Below are 12,681 nucleotides of genomic sequence, written 5' to 3' on the forward strand. Positions count from 1 at the left end.
GAGAAATTAGATTTCTGACGGTGGCGACTCTGGTAGCAGGAAAGGGCAATGGTGGGGTCTGGTGGAGTATAAGTTTGGAGGGAGTCTGGGTTCAAGAGGTCGGTTCTGTATCGGTGCGGTTTGGCAAAATATTAACTTCCTGTATTCAAGTCTCTTTCGGAAATACCAGGTGTCGGACGAAAACCCAGCTGCCTAAACTGACGTTTCGGCAGCTTTTTATTCATTGCCCACAAAAATCACACCACGAACTCTCATGATTCTACATCCATTATATCACATGTAGGCTATCATTAAATGTCACATAACCTCGTCAACTGATACAGCGCTACAAGATCAGCGAAATAATAAAGGAAAATTAAAATAAGTGTCAACGACATTCACAGAATTTTACTGCCAAGTTGAACTCCTTTCCAGTTAGTGTCTGCCTCACTAGCATTCTCAACGTGTATCCTCTGCACGATGGATTAATTACCGGCTGTAATTATTATCAAAAGATCGGTCCCGTTACTACAAGGTGCCCTAAACGGAATTCTGTGAACTCAGCTGTAACCATCGGACCATGATGATGGAATCAAATGACAACCACAACGTAACAAGTTCTACTGCTGAGACAGCTCAGGCAAACATTTTCAAAGCAGTGGTGAGACCGGGTTTAATTCCTTATGCCTCATACAGAGCTTCAAGTAACATCCACTCTCAAATCAGCAAAAAAACTACAGCAATCCAAGAAGTTGATCACACAGCCAGTTCAGTTAAAATTAACAACCATCGCATCGCGTATCGATTCTGATCCTTTCGCTAGAATCTGATTTCATGTCTTTAACAAAATCCACCACAGCAACAAGGGTGATTATGGTACCCTGGAGATTCCCATTAAAATCACTTCGACACGCAGAAATGCAAATGATCTTCATGTAAAGTGTCCGTCATCGAAGTCCAATTGTAACAAAAATTGCTTTGTGTCCACAAATATTAAATTCCACGATACCAAATTTAATTAAAATCCGTTCAAACGTTATCGAATTGTTTGACGTGCTACATGGATATGAAAGCAAGTAATAAACGAGGTAAACATCTGAGGAAGGGTTGTGGTGATATATGACGAACAGATATGCTGTTGGAACCGTTCTGAGTCCGTGGTATCTCCGCGTGGAGCGTAAGCACGGAGCACCGAGACATGACGCGCCTAGGTCACGAGGTAAGAAACACACACACACACACACACACTCGACGTGTCTACGTGCCGAAGAAACAGTCGATGATAAACGAACAGACTGTTTACCTTGACAACACGACTTTCATTAACTCAAACGAAGCAATTTTGTTCGGCCACTCGTCTCAGGACTACAGAATATTGTGTTCACGGAGTATAGACGTTTTTCCGTGTGATTCTGTAAGGACCATGCGTTTCCCTCACCATCTGGCCAAGGAAACTCGAAAAAGATTTAAAACAAGAAAAAATTCTGAATAGACAAGGCGAATTTCTCCTGCATGTTGTGTATCGCGTACCACGCCATGGGGAGTGTCGGAGGTATAGCTCCACGCCTTCGTAACCTCGGCACTAGACGGAGGTGAGTGTTGAGCTTCACGCTCCGGCAGATTTAGACTCAGAGAAAGGTGACCTGTGATGATAATGATGAAAGCAGATGAGAGATTTCATTGATCTTGCTTTGAAGATCAAGGAAGGATTAATATATTTTCTCATGCAAAATGTCAAGGAACACACAGAAGGACAATTAATAAATAAATCAGTAACAGTGAACTCTTTCCCTGTTCTATGTAAAATAAATTAACCAGACGTGCGATAGAACAGAATCCATAAGATTTCGGGTTGGCTGTCTTCTGGGTTGTTGAGATGTGATGATAGAGGACGCAGGCATCTCTGAAACGTCAGGTAATCTTGTCAGATTACACGGCGCATTACCCATGTTCTCAATATCTTAAGAATACTGTATGAACGCATATAAGAGTAGAATGTCAGTCCAGATTACCGAAAATGCTGAACGAATTTTGATGAAAATTGGTACTGGGAAGTCTAAATTAAAATTTGCTGCCCGGAATTAATTTATGTTCGTATCTGCTCCGAAGAGATGTGCTAACCAGCATCCGACAATGCGAGTTTTATAACAGATATACTCCTAAAATAAAATAATATATTTACGCTGAGAATCTCACTGTAAAGTGATTTAATTCAATTAACAAAACATAAAAATAATTTACCGGGGGTCGAATCTCCACAAAATTTAAATGAGTTAAGATCCTACACAGTGAGAATCTACCCAGTTTTCCTCAGATGCGTACACGTGGTTTTACGTTTTCATCGTCAGTGACTTACAAGCCGCCACTGGGACACACCTTACAAAGCTGTTTGTATTTAAATGTGATAAACGCCATCCCAAATAGAACTGTGATGATAATGACGGGCGTGTCGAGGTCAGGGTGAATACGGAGCCGTCGATTCGGGTAACTCGACATACGACGCGCTTCTGACGTTCAATATATTTCATTACAATCAGACAAAACGAACAGAGAACCAGGGTTAGGCCAAACGTTGGACTGTTCAGCGTTTCGTAATCCGTGGATCTCAGTTCATATACCCGCAATTCTGTGATTTTTTTTTTGTAATGCCCTGAAGGCAAATACTCGGTCAGAACCTTGCCTCAACAGGGTATAACCGCTTCCTTCCAAATCCTCGCCAATTCATCAACCATAAAATGATAACCGCCACGGTGGTCTAGCGGTTAGAACGCTGGGGGTCTCGGGTTCGATTCCCGGCGGTGCCCGAATTTATAACTTGTGTTGGGCAAGGCCGTGGTCTAGGCAACACGGAGTTTTCCTCCGTGGCATCCCAACAATTACTCCATTCACACACAGAAGAAGGCAATGGCAAACCACTTCTGGATCATCTGCCAAGAACGTATATGAACAGGTCCCAGTCCGAGAAAAGGATGGAAGGATCCTGTTCATATGGACCTGTCGTCAGACAGAACACTAAATAAATAAAATAAAATGATCTCTTACAGTGCGTCGTTACTTTAACAACGCTCGCATCAACAGGAGAGGTGACGTTACACCTAACGAGAAAGCACGTCTACTGGAAAACTCCGGATCAGCTCCGGTTCTACAGAACGGCAGTGAACCCTGTTCTGACTTCCTGGCCAAAACGTCTGGTGTCGACACTCGACCCTCTCTTTGTGGTACACAATTCTATTTCCCTCTTTCCCTGACCTTGATAAAGAGTATTATGTTTTGCGATTTCAGAGATAATCTCTAATGTACAATGCAGGTGTAAAAGTTTACATTAAATTACATTTTTTTAATCACCGTGTCCATAATTGTTTTGAGGACGTACAATTTAATTTAAATTTTAACTTTTAGCGTGTATTTATTTTGTCGTATTTTATTAAAATCTGAGAGAAATACTGAAAATAAATATTTCCCGTTCAAACAATTACAGTAAGCAGGAAGATAAAACATGTCCCTAGTAAAAGTTGTAGATCGTAACACGACGTACACGCAGAACGAGACAAAAACCCTTTCCCTTTAACAGTGGTTTCGGCGCTGAGGGCCTCGGCACGAATTGTCACAGCTATTTCCGTTCAGAGTGCAGCCGCGTGTAATTCCTGCCCCACACATGAATCGCACAGCCATAGAAGTGTACACACGTGGGCGCGGTATGACGAGGTCCCCGGCATCTGTACCAAACAGTGGGGGGTGTCCACAACAGCCGTTCCCGACACACGTCACAGAAGAGAAAAAAAAATCAAAAACATCCCTTGTCAACAACCAGAAATAACCAACTCCAACGACTGTTCTTTCAAAACGTGACGTAATCAAGATCTTCCATGACCTTGATCTAAATTAAACCAGTCCACACTCTCTTTATTTTAGGTACATTTTAATATTATCCTCGTATCAACGCCTATGTCTTCCAAGCGCTCTACTTCCTTCAGGTTTCCGATCAAAATTTTGTATCATTTCTCACCTTCCCTATGCGCGCCACATTCCCAGCCAATCTCATCCTCCTTCATAATGATCATCCTAATAACACGTGACAAAGAGTAAAATAAATGGGGCTCTTCGCTGTACAATCTTCCCTACCATCTTGTTACATCATCCCTCTTGGGTCCAAATATTCTCCTAAACACCCTGTTCTAAAACACCCTCACTACAGACACCAAAATGTCCGCTTAAAAAAAAAAGACATGATTGGGCGGAAATCGTCACGACTTCATACTGCACTGCATCAACGAATGTCTGGAGAGGCTGAGGAAAACCATGATAAACTCATCACGATAGCCAGCCTCCCGGTCGAAAACAGTTCGGCACCCCGTGGCTGGCATTAGAACCAAAAACTATACGCCCCCATATTCTGATCAACCAACGGACCACAATCTGTAACGGCGGAAGTGTTTGCCTTTGAAGAATCCCGACAAACACAAACACGAGGTCTTAAGTCTTACTTTGTACACTCGCGAGACGCTAATTAATTTATTAACTTACTAGATACGTTAGGTAACTAACTCAGAGAACTAGGTCACTGTTAAATTGTCTTTTGGCGATAATAAAACCACAAGTTGGTTCAACTTCCTTATTGAGGTGAAAGGCGAATATATACCTTATGTACTGGGCCCCCTTGTCGAGCTAGTCTCAAAGTTGGACCTGTCCTGAAGACGAATCGGGGGGGGGGGGGCGGAATTATTGTTTTGATGACACCCTGACGACGGATAGAGTTAAAAACCGTGTCGAAACAACGTCAGAAACCTTCAAACTTCAGTAACTGGTCCAGTGGCTTGTAATTTAATTCGACAGCGGACTGAAATAGCTCAGGTAATTATTCCAGGTTACACGATTCCACTTACACCAAGCTACAATGAGGCCATCTGGCCTTTTCTTATTAGATCCGAAACAATTCTCCCATTTTTAAAACAAGAGTATCTTTGGAACACGCGGTATACAGCAAAAAAATTTAATTTTGGAGTGAAATTATTCTTCAATTTAAACCATGCAACCTCCAGCCTATATTCCCTTTTACAATGGTTCTAAAACCATTTTCTGTGTATGTTTTATACAAGGTCACATGTGGGACACTCGGTATAGCCCAAGTAGCGATTTCTGCTGATGCAACTGGAACCAGGCAGCACCAAGGTCTTGCGTTCAACATTTTCTTTTCTTTTCTTTTTTTTATTCATAAGCCTCAGTTCTTTTTATGAATATTTTCAATGCCCACCTTGTTCAAGTTTTGGCGGAGAACATACATGTGATAGCATTCGCACTGCGCATGACGGACTTTGCAGTTCAAATCTCCGCAACACATTTATTTAACGACACTCCTTCTCCAGTATATCTCATGCTGTGTCGTGGCTTTCCTCAGCCTCTCTATACTAATACTCGGGTACTGTAAAATAATCAGACTACCAGCGTGTCCTTCCACATCCTTTAAAATTCATTACTCATTTACAATCATACCACATTGAAATCGTCGTTAAATAAATATCAGATAAATAAACTACACTGACTTGTCGTTTAATGACTGTTAAGAGTAACGAATTTGAACATTAACGCATCTGGAATATTATTCTTCTTCTTACAAAATTTTCTCTCGTATCTGGAGCACAGGGGCCTCGTTTTAGGAGGTTTCCTTGGCCTATTTAGACATTTGGCAGGACTCCTTGGACGAGTGATCAGCCCGTCGCGAGGCCTCTACCTGTAGGACACAACAATACAGAAACACGCGGACAAACCCATGCCTTGAGTGGGATTCGAACCCAAACCACCGTCGTGGTGTACAAGAGAACAACCCCGGCCTCACACAGCGCGGCCACTGTGACCGGCTGTCTCAAATTTTAATAACCCTTTGTGGAACAAGTAGGTACTAATCATTTTCACTAGAAAGATAACATCCCCAAGTCGAGCCTCAGATCAGCAGGGCATCAACTTAAGAGTCAGTGACGAACAACTTCTTTTACATTCAATGTCTTTTTTTCTTATTTGTAATGGGTTTGTGTGTATCTTTTAATTATTACTGCCAGCTTCAAAGAACTTACTGTCCATCAGAAGGAATGCATATTTATTATACACCGTGTACCAAGATGTAGGCACATTCACTGAATGAAATAAAGACCCTTTTTTTTTCTCCTGTGTTCTTCCCAGAACTTACATCCAACTTAACATATCCTACATGATACAACACGTTGAGCTGGCGGCCTTCGATGGAATGATTCTCATGCCAGATTGAAACACGATTGGTCCATGAGCACAAAATTTACTGACATGCCCATAACAGCCCCCACTCCCCCTCCAAAACATTCTTGTTTTATAAAACAGCTCCCTTACAATTTCACGAGACCTGTGAATAAAAAACTATGCTCTTTTTCTGATACTGACTTACACCTGTTATACCCTAAACAGCCGAAGGAGATTTATCGCAGTGATTCTGCTCGTGGTAACTGTGACGCGTATGGGAATTCCTCGTGAGAAGTATCTCTGTGGGAATCAAACCCTCGATCTTAAGTCTCAAGGTCATGGCCTTCAAGAAGGTCGGGAGGACACTGAAGTAACTCATTATAGAAGATGATGACGTACACAGTCTAAAACCTGATTTTGTTCACTCTTCAAGAAGCCTTGGTTTCAATGCGCGCGCAAACTTCGAGGGAGTACCATAAAGCCCACCTCAATTCAAAATAGGATCGCGCTGAAGGTATCTCAGGTTATTTGACGACATCTGGGCGAGTAGGAACAGAGACTTGGTAAAGATATTGAAGGATGGTATCGTGACCTGTTTTAAGGTACATCAAGGAACGTTCATGGAGAGAGTGACAAAACCACGAAGAATTATCTTCTGGTGTGCTGACCAATCAAAAAATCGACTTTCGAAATCTACTCAAACAATCAAGCAACCAATTATGTAGTATCCTACTGTCTTATTCCGTCGATCAGTTTGTGTAACAAACGCCATGTCGTTGTTCACGCGTCGGAATGCAGAAAGCTGTTTCCATGGAAACCGACAATTCTTCAGACTGCAAACGGAATCTCCATGACAACGACGAGCTTTCTGGCCAGACTGTACCTGCACTCTACACGATTCTGGGTCAGGAGAGATGCACTTTCACTTTCTCATCTCGAGACAAACAGCGATTCCTTCGTTCGGTAGCAAATACCTGTTTCTTGATCGTTTTTCTTTTTATAAATCTATACGGCGGTCAGCAAGACAATGACACCACAGCATACAGAAATATTTGGGGGGAAAACCCATTCAGTATAGAATAACACAAAACATATGTTCAAATGTAGATTAGGTCTTTATGAACGGGTGTAGAATTCATTAGAAATGTCGTTAGATGGGATTAAACAAAGTGCAAAATAAGAAAGGGACTGTCTCTAACCCTTTCAATGACACGTACGTGATATCTCGCTCAGAACCATTGGTCATTCCGTCGTTACGAGAGGGACTTCATCACTTAACCCTCGACTGTAAATCTGAACACAAGAGAAACAAATGAATACCTAAGTTACCATAGAAACATATAAAAGCTAACAGAGTAAGAATTTTTTAAACGAAAAAAAAATATGACTGCAGAGAAATCTTGGGATAAACTCACAAGACCATTCATTTCAGGATCAAACGTGAGGTTCAGAGGAACCAATTTTTTGAGCAGTCACAGAGGAATGTCACACATTCGGACCGCGCGCTCGCCAGAACAAACTAAACATTTCGGTTCTTCAGCCAAGGAGGAAGGAAGTGACGTATGGAAGTTCAATTACCAGACGGCAATCAGAACTCACCTCATCTGTTAACCGTTAAGAATTCCTCCATTAAATTTATATATATATATATAAAAAAAATCAATTTTCGAATCACACCCTACGGCTTTTATCTATTTTCACTGTGGCTAAAACAATCAAAACGTGGTTCTGTATTAATTTTCTGTCGATTAAAACATATTTGAATTCTCTTCTTTAAGTTCTTGGGAAAATTTAAAATTTTTAAAAATCCCATTTTCGTACCTTACATGAAAGAAGTTTCAGGAGTTAAAACGAGAAGCTGAGAATAGGGAAAACTGGAGAGCTCTTTTTGGGCAGAACAAGGGACCTGTCGTAAGACAGAACACTGAATAATAATAATAATAATAAATAATAATAATAATTCGAAGAGGAAAACGTAACGAAAAATGTACAACTTTTACCCGAAACGATTTTTTCGATATGTGAATATTTAAAAGGAAAAATGACATTCGACTCTAGGCAGACTCTGAAACAGGATTACATCTGAAACAATAGAATATTCGTCTGGCCAAATGAGGTACTCAAAATGGCAGAACCCGCGACGTTTCAAGTTTTCGACTTGGTTCGAATTTAGACTGTTATCTTGAGCGTCATGATTACACGTGGTCATGTAAATGGTTACTAAAATTTCAAAAACTGAAGATGGGTGCGATATTTTACTACGAAACGTTACTAACCACATCACGTCACAAGCGATACGTCTCTGGAAGACAACTCCTCTCGTTTCCCTGACTGAACCGTTACCACGCATATAAAATCTGCCTCATCTCGTTTCAAAAGCGCCATCTTCTGTTTCTGATCTATGTTCACGTTGTGTTTGAACCTGCCTTAGGAAAACAAAATTTGGGGGCCCTGCAGAATTAATTTCAGGGCTTAATCTCGTACATGACCTGTCATTTAGAGGTCGCAGCCCACAGGTTCTTCGACCAGGGACCACACAAGCCAGGGATATCATATTTAAATTAATCTTAAAACATCAAACTCTTATTAATTACGCGGTAGGCAAACACAAATTTCCCTGACATGCAGTCACTCAGCTGAAAAAGAAATTTCCCGCATCTAGTGCAACCTGAAGTTACATAATCGTGTTTTTTTTTTAAAAAAAAAAAAAAAAAGGTTGCCAATGGGGCCCCCTCCCAAGACATCTGAATCCATTTCACATTCACAGAGCGCATTCTATAAGCTCTCATTTTATCCACTTCATGCAAAGAACGCACAACAAAGGGGATGGGTCTGCGGATCAAGGATACGCAGAGGTCAAGTTAAACCACTGCACTGCCAAGAGCAGATCTGAAGCGCTCCTTACGGAAAACGGAATCGAATATTCTCTCCGGGAAGCACATTAACGATTCTGTACCAATCACGCAAGTTCTTGGCCTACACCGCCAAACAAGATCCTCGTCTGTCACCAAAAGCTTCGGTAGCGCATGTCGGCAAACTGTAGAAGACGCAGCGTTTAAGAAAGAAACCAGAAAAGCAAACAAAATTTTTGTCGGGAAACCTCATTGGAAAAATGTGATATTGGAAATCTTATCGAAGATGTAATAATAAAGTTCATCTTGGAGAAAGAGAGTGTGAGGATAAGAACACGATTCAGATGGCTTAGGATCCAAGGAGATTTTGTCAACATGGTAATGAATTCTGCAGTTCCATAAATGTAGTTACCTCAAGAAAAATGTTCGTTCGCGCATATTTGCCTGGGGCGAACTGAATAAAAGTAGGAAAGGTGAAAATCTCTGAACAAATTTAAATAAAATTCGCCCATTTTCACATCTACCAAATAAAGTTGTAACTTCTAAGCTCTGAATAAAAGAACTGGATATAAGCGGTTTTATATGTATAAAAAGGATTTTACTTTCACTCACAAAAGTTCTGATGAATGTCAGAAATGTTTTAGGCTACTGTGCTGTGGAGTCGGAGACTGAAACAATTTTAGGTGGGGTCGGAGTCGGTAAAAATGTACCGACACCGACCTCGATATAAAATCTTAAGAACAATTTGTATATCGTGCGAGCCACGTGGTGTGGGAATAATTCTTTGTAACTTTGGCTCCAAGAGTACAAACCGTCTACAAATCAACCGATTTCTGCAATAAACATTAGACGTATATTTAAATATGGGTTAAAGTAGGATGATGATTCACGTGGTGGTGATGAAATCTCTTATGGTGTCGTTTACCATTTGAGTAGGTTTACCATTATTAATACATATTGAGCTCTTATGAAGGAGTTGGGGTCGGAGTCGAGGTCGGAGTCGGAGATTTTGGTACCGACTCCACAGCCATGTGCAGGATGTTTTTAATTTGGTCCATTCGGGGGAAAAAAAAAACATCGACCAAAGACAAGTTCTGAGAGTTGCCTCGGAAAGAAACATACAGACAAATATTTGGCGAACAGCTTAGCTGGGCGTGTCCTCATCACAGATGGGTTAAAAGACATTCTCCAATCTTTCAGATTATCGATCTGCTCCGAAAATATTGAAAGCGCACGATATTGGAAGGAAATGCAGTCACGCAAACGACCATGTCCATCTGATGACGTCGGTATTCTGGGCCGTGAAGCCCTGTTGTCCTGTAGTTGGACACCAACGCCAGTTTGGCCCTGAAGACAGAGGCAATATATTACCCCGAAAGGTATCTTCCTACAAATTCACAAGACGCCAACAACAACAACAACAACAACCTCTTTGACGTAGTAAAAACCTCACACGTCCGCGTGTGTTTCACAAGTTATTCCTAAATCTACCGAGATAAGTAGTTTGGGACAAAAGGACTAGAAGGTAGATAAAGATAACACAAGGTGCTCAAGAACTCAAAAACGGAAAACACGTCGGTAAAAAAAGGCGTTTGAGCACCAAACCTCGGCAAAGCACAATTGCTTTGAACACGCCGTAAAAGTTTCCCTCTTGGCCGGGAATGTTTCAGTTTATTTGAAATCTCGTAAATCATTAAAATGGCCAACCAGATGGTCTCCCGACCAGAAGAACCGAAACCACATCGACGAAATTCCTCCATGGAATGTTAATTAAAGCTTTTAAAATATTTACATCCCTTGTCGTTGGACACTTGATGAGCTGTCAGAATGGACGGACGGGGTTCGATGTTTGGCAGGGATCTTTTAATTATTTTCTCTACAACGTCATTTCATATGGCGAGATGAGCATATACGCAGTGTGGTTTTTCACATCACCAAATGCCACAGAATTAAAATAAGTCAGATATTCAAAACAAATTCTTAGTCGCTACTCAAACAACTGTCAGTTTTTTTTTTATTAAACTCCGACCCAAAGTTCCGATTCTAAACACACATTTAATTTCCCTCGTTCTCACATGTGACAGTGGTCTTAAAAGAAGTTTATTCACAAATGAAATGACAAAATTACGAAATCTGTACTAAAAATAAATAACGGGCCGTAAAGTTGTGGTAATAACAAAGCCACAAACTACTTCTAAAAAAGGTCAATGCGTTACATTCCCAGGACTTGTATGAAAATAAACCATAAACTTGGTCTCTACTTTAACGATGTCGTAAAATCAGAATCTGTTCCGACCGTGACGTAATCTGTCGTCTACGCTTGCCTGATTCTATCTTTTGACAAACACAGGAATCTCTCACCAATGGCGAGGTTTATTAAGCTCCTAAAACAATACCGCGTTCGACAAGACCAAGGACTTACGGAAAACCGGGAGTTGTCTTTCACATTCTTCGTCTTTATTACGCCGTCTCCTTTACACGAGGTTGGCGACATATTATGAACAGGATCCTTCCATCCTTTTCTCGGACTGGGACCTGTTCATATACGTTCTTGGCAGATGATCCAGAAGTGGTTTGCCATTGCCTTCTTCTGTGTGTGAGTGGAGTAATTGTTGGGATGCCACGGAGGAAAACTCCGTGTTGCCTAGACCACGGCCTTGCCCAACACAAGTTATAAATCCGGGCACCCCAGGTAATCTAACCCGAGACCCCAGGATTACAAGGCCAGCGTTCTAACCGCTAGACCACCTCATCTTATTATTATTTAGTGTTCTGTCTGACGACAGGTCCATATGAACAGGATCCTTCCATCCTTTTCTCGGACTGGGACCTGTTCATATACGTTCTTGGCAGATGATCCAGAAGTGGTTTGCCATTGCCTTCTTCTGTGTGTGAATGGAGTAATTGTTGGGATGCCACGGAGGAAAACTCCGCGTTGCCTAGACCACGGCCTTGCTCAACACAAGTTATAAATTCGGGCACCGCCGGTAATCGAACCCGAGACCCCAGGATTACAAGGCCAGCGTTCTAACCGCTAGACCACCTCATCTTATTATTATTTAGTGTTCTGTCTGACGACAGGTCCATATGAACAGGATCCTTCCATCCTTTTCTCGGACTGGGACCTGTTCATATACGTTCTTGGCAGATGATCCAGAAGTGGTTTGCCATTGCCTTCTTCTGTGTGTGAATGGAGTAATTGTTGGGATGCCACGGAGGAAAACTCCGTGTTGCCTAGACCACGGCCTTGCCCAACACAAGTTATAAATTCGAACCCGAGACCCCAGGATTACAAGGCCAGCGTTCTAACCGCTAGACCACCTCATCTTATTATTATTTAGTGTTCTGTCTGACGACAGGTCCATATGAACAGGATCCTTCCATCCTTTTCTCGGACTGGGACCTGTTCATATACGTTCTTGGCAGATGATCCAGAAGTGGTTTGCCATTGCCTTCTTCTGTGTGTGTGTGAATGGAGTAACTGTTGGGATGCCACGGAGGAAAACTCCGTGTTGCCTAGACCACGGCCTTGCCCAACACAAGTTATAAATTCGAACCCGAGACCCCAGGATTACAAGGCCAGCGTTCTAACCGCTAGACCACCTCATCTTATTATTATTTAGTGTTCTGTCTGACGACAGGT

The 12,681-nt window shown here is 41.7% G+C and overlaps 1 protein-coding gene and 1 long non-coding RNA gene across 4 annotated transcripts in view; one reads left to right on the plus strand and one right to left on the minus strand.

Moving 5' to 3' along the window:
• The window catches only part of ASPP (Ankyrin-repeat, SH3-domain, and Proline-rich-region containing Protein), a 211,357-nt gene that overhangs the window by 185,813 nt on the left and 12,863 nt on the right, over positions 1-12,681 (minus strand). The window lies entirely within an intron of this gene.
• On the plus strand, positions 1,262-3,320 carry LOC147875115 (uncharacterized). The gene is made up of 2 exons (XR_015537364.1): positions 1,262-1,571; positions 3,024-3,320. It is a non-coding gene; the product is annotated as an uncharacterized LOC147875115 (long non-coding RNA).

The sequence above is a fragment of the Zootermopsis nevadensis genome, unplaced genomic scaffold (assembly GCF_977971745.1).
Source record: "Zootermopsis nevadensis isolate Lab colony 2312 unplaced genomic scaffold, Znev_1.0 Znev_ptg000002l, whole genome shotgun sequence".
Classification (NCBI taxonomy): domain Eukaryota; kingdom Metazoa; phylum Arthropoda; class Insecta; order Blattodea; family Termopsidae; genus Zootermopsis; species Zootermopsis nevadensis.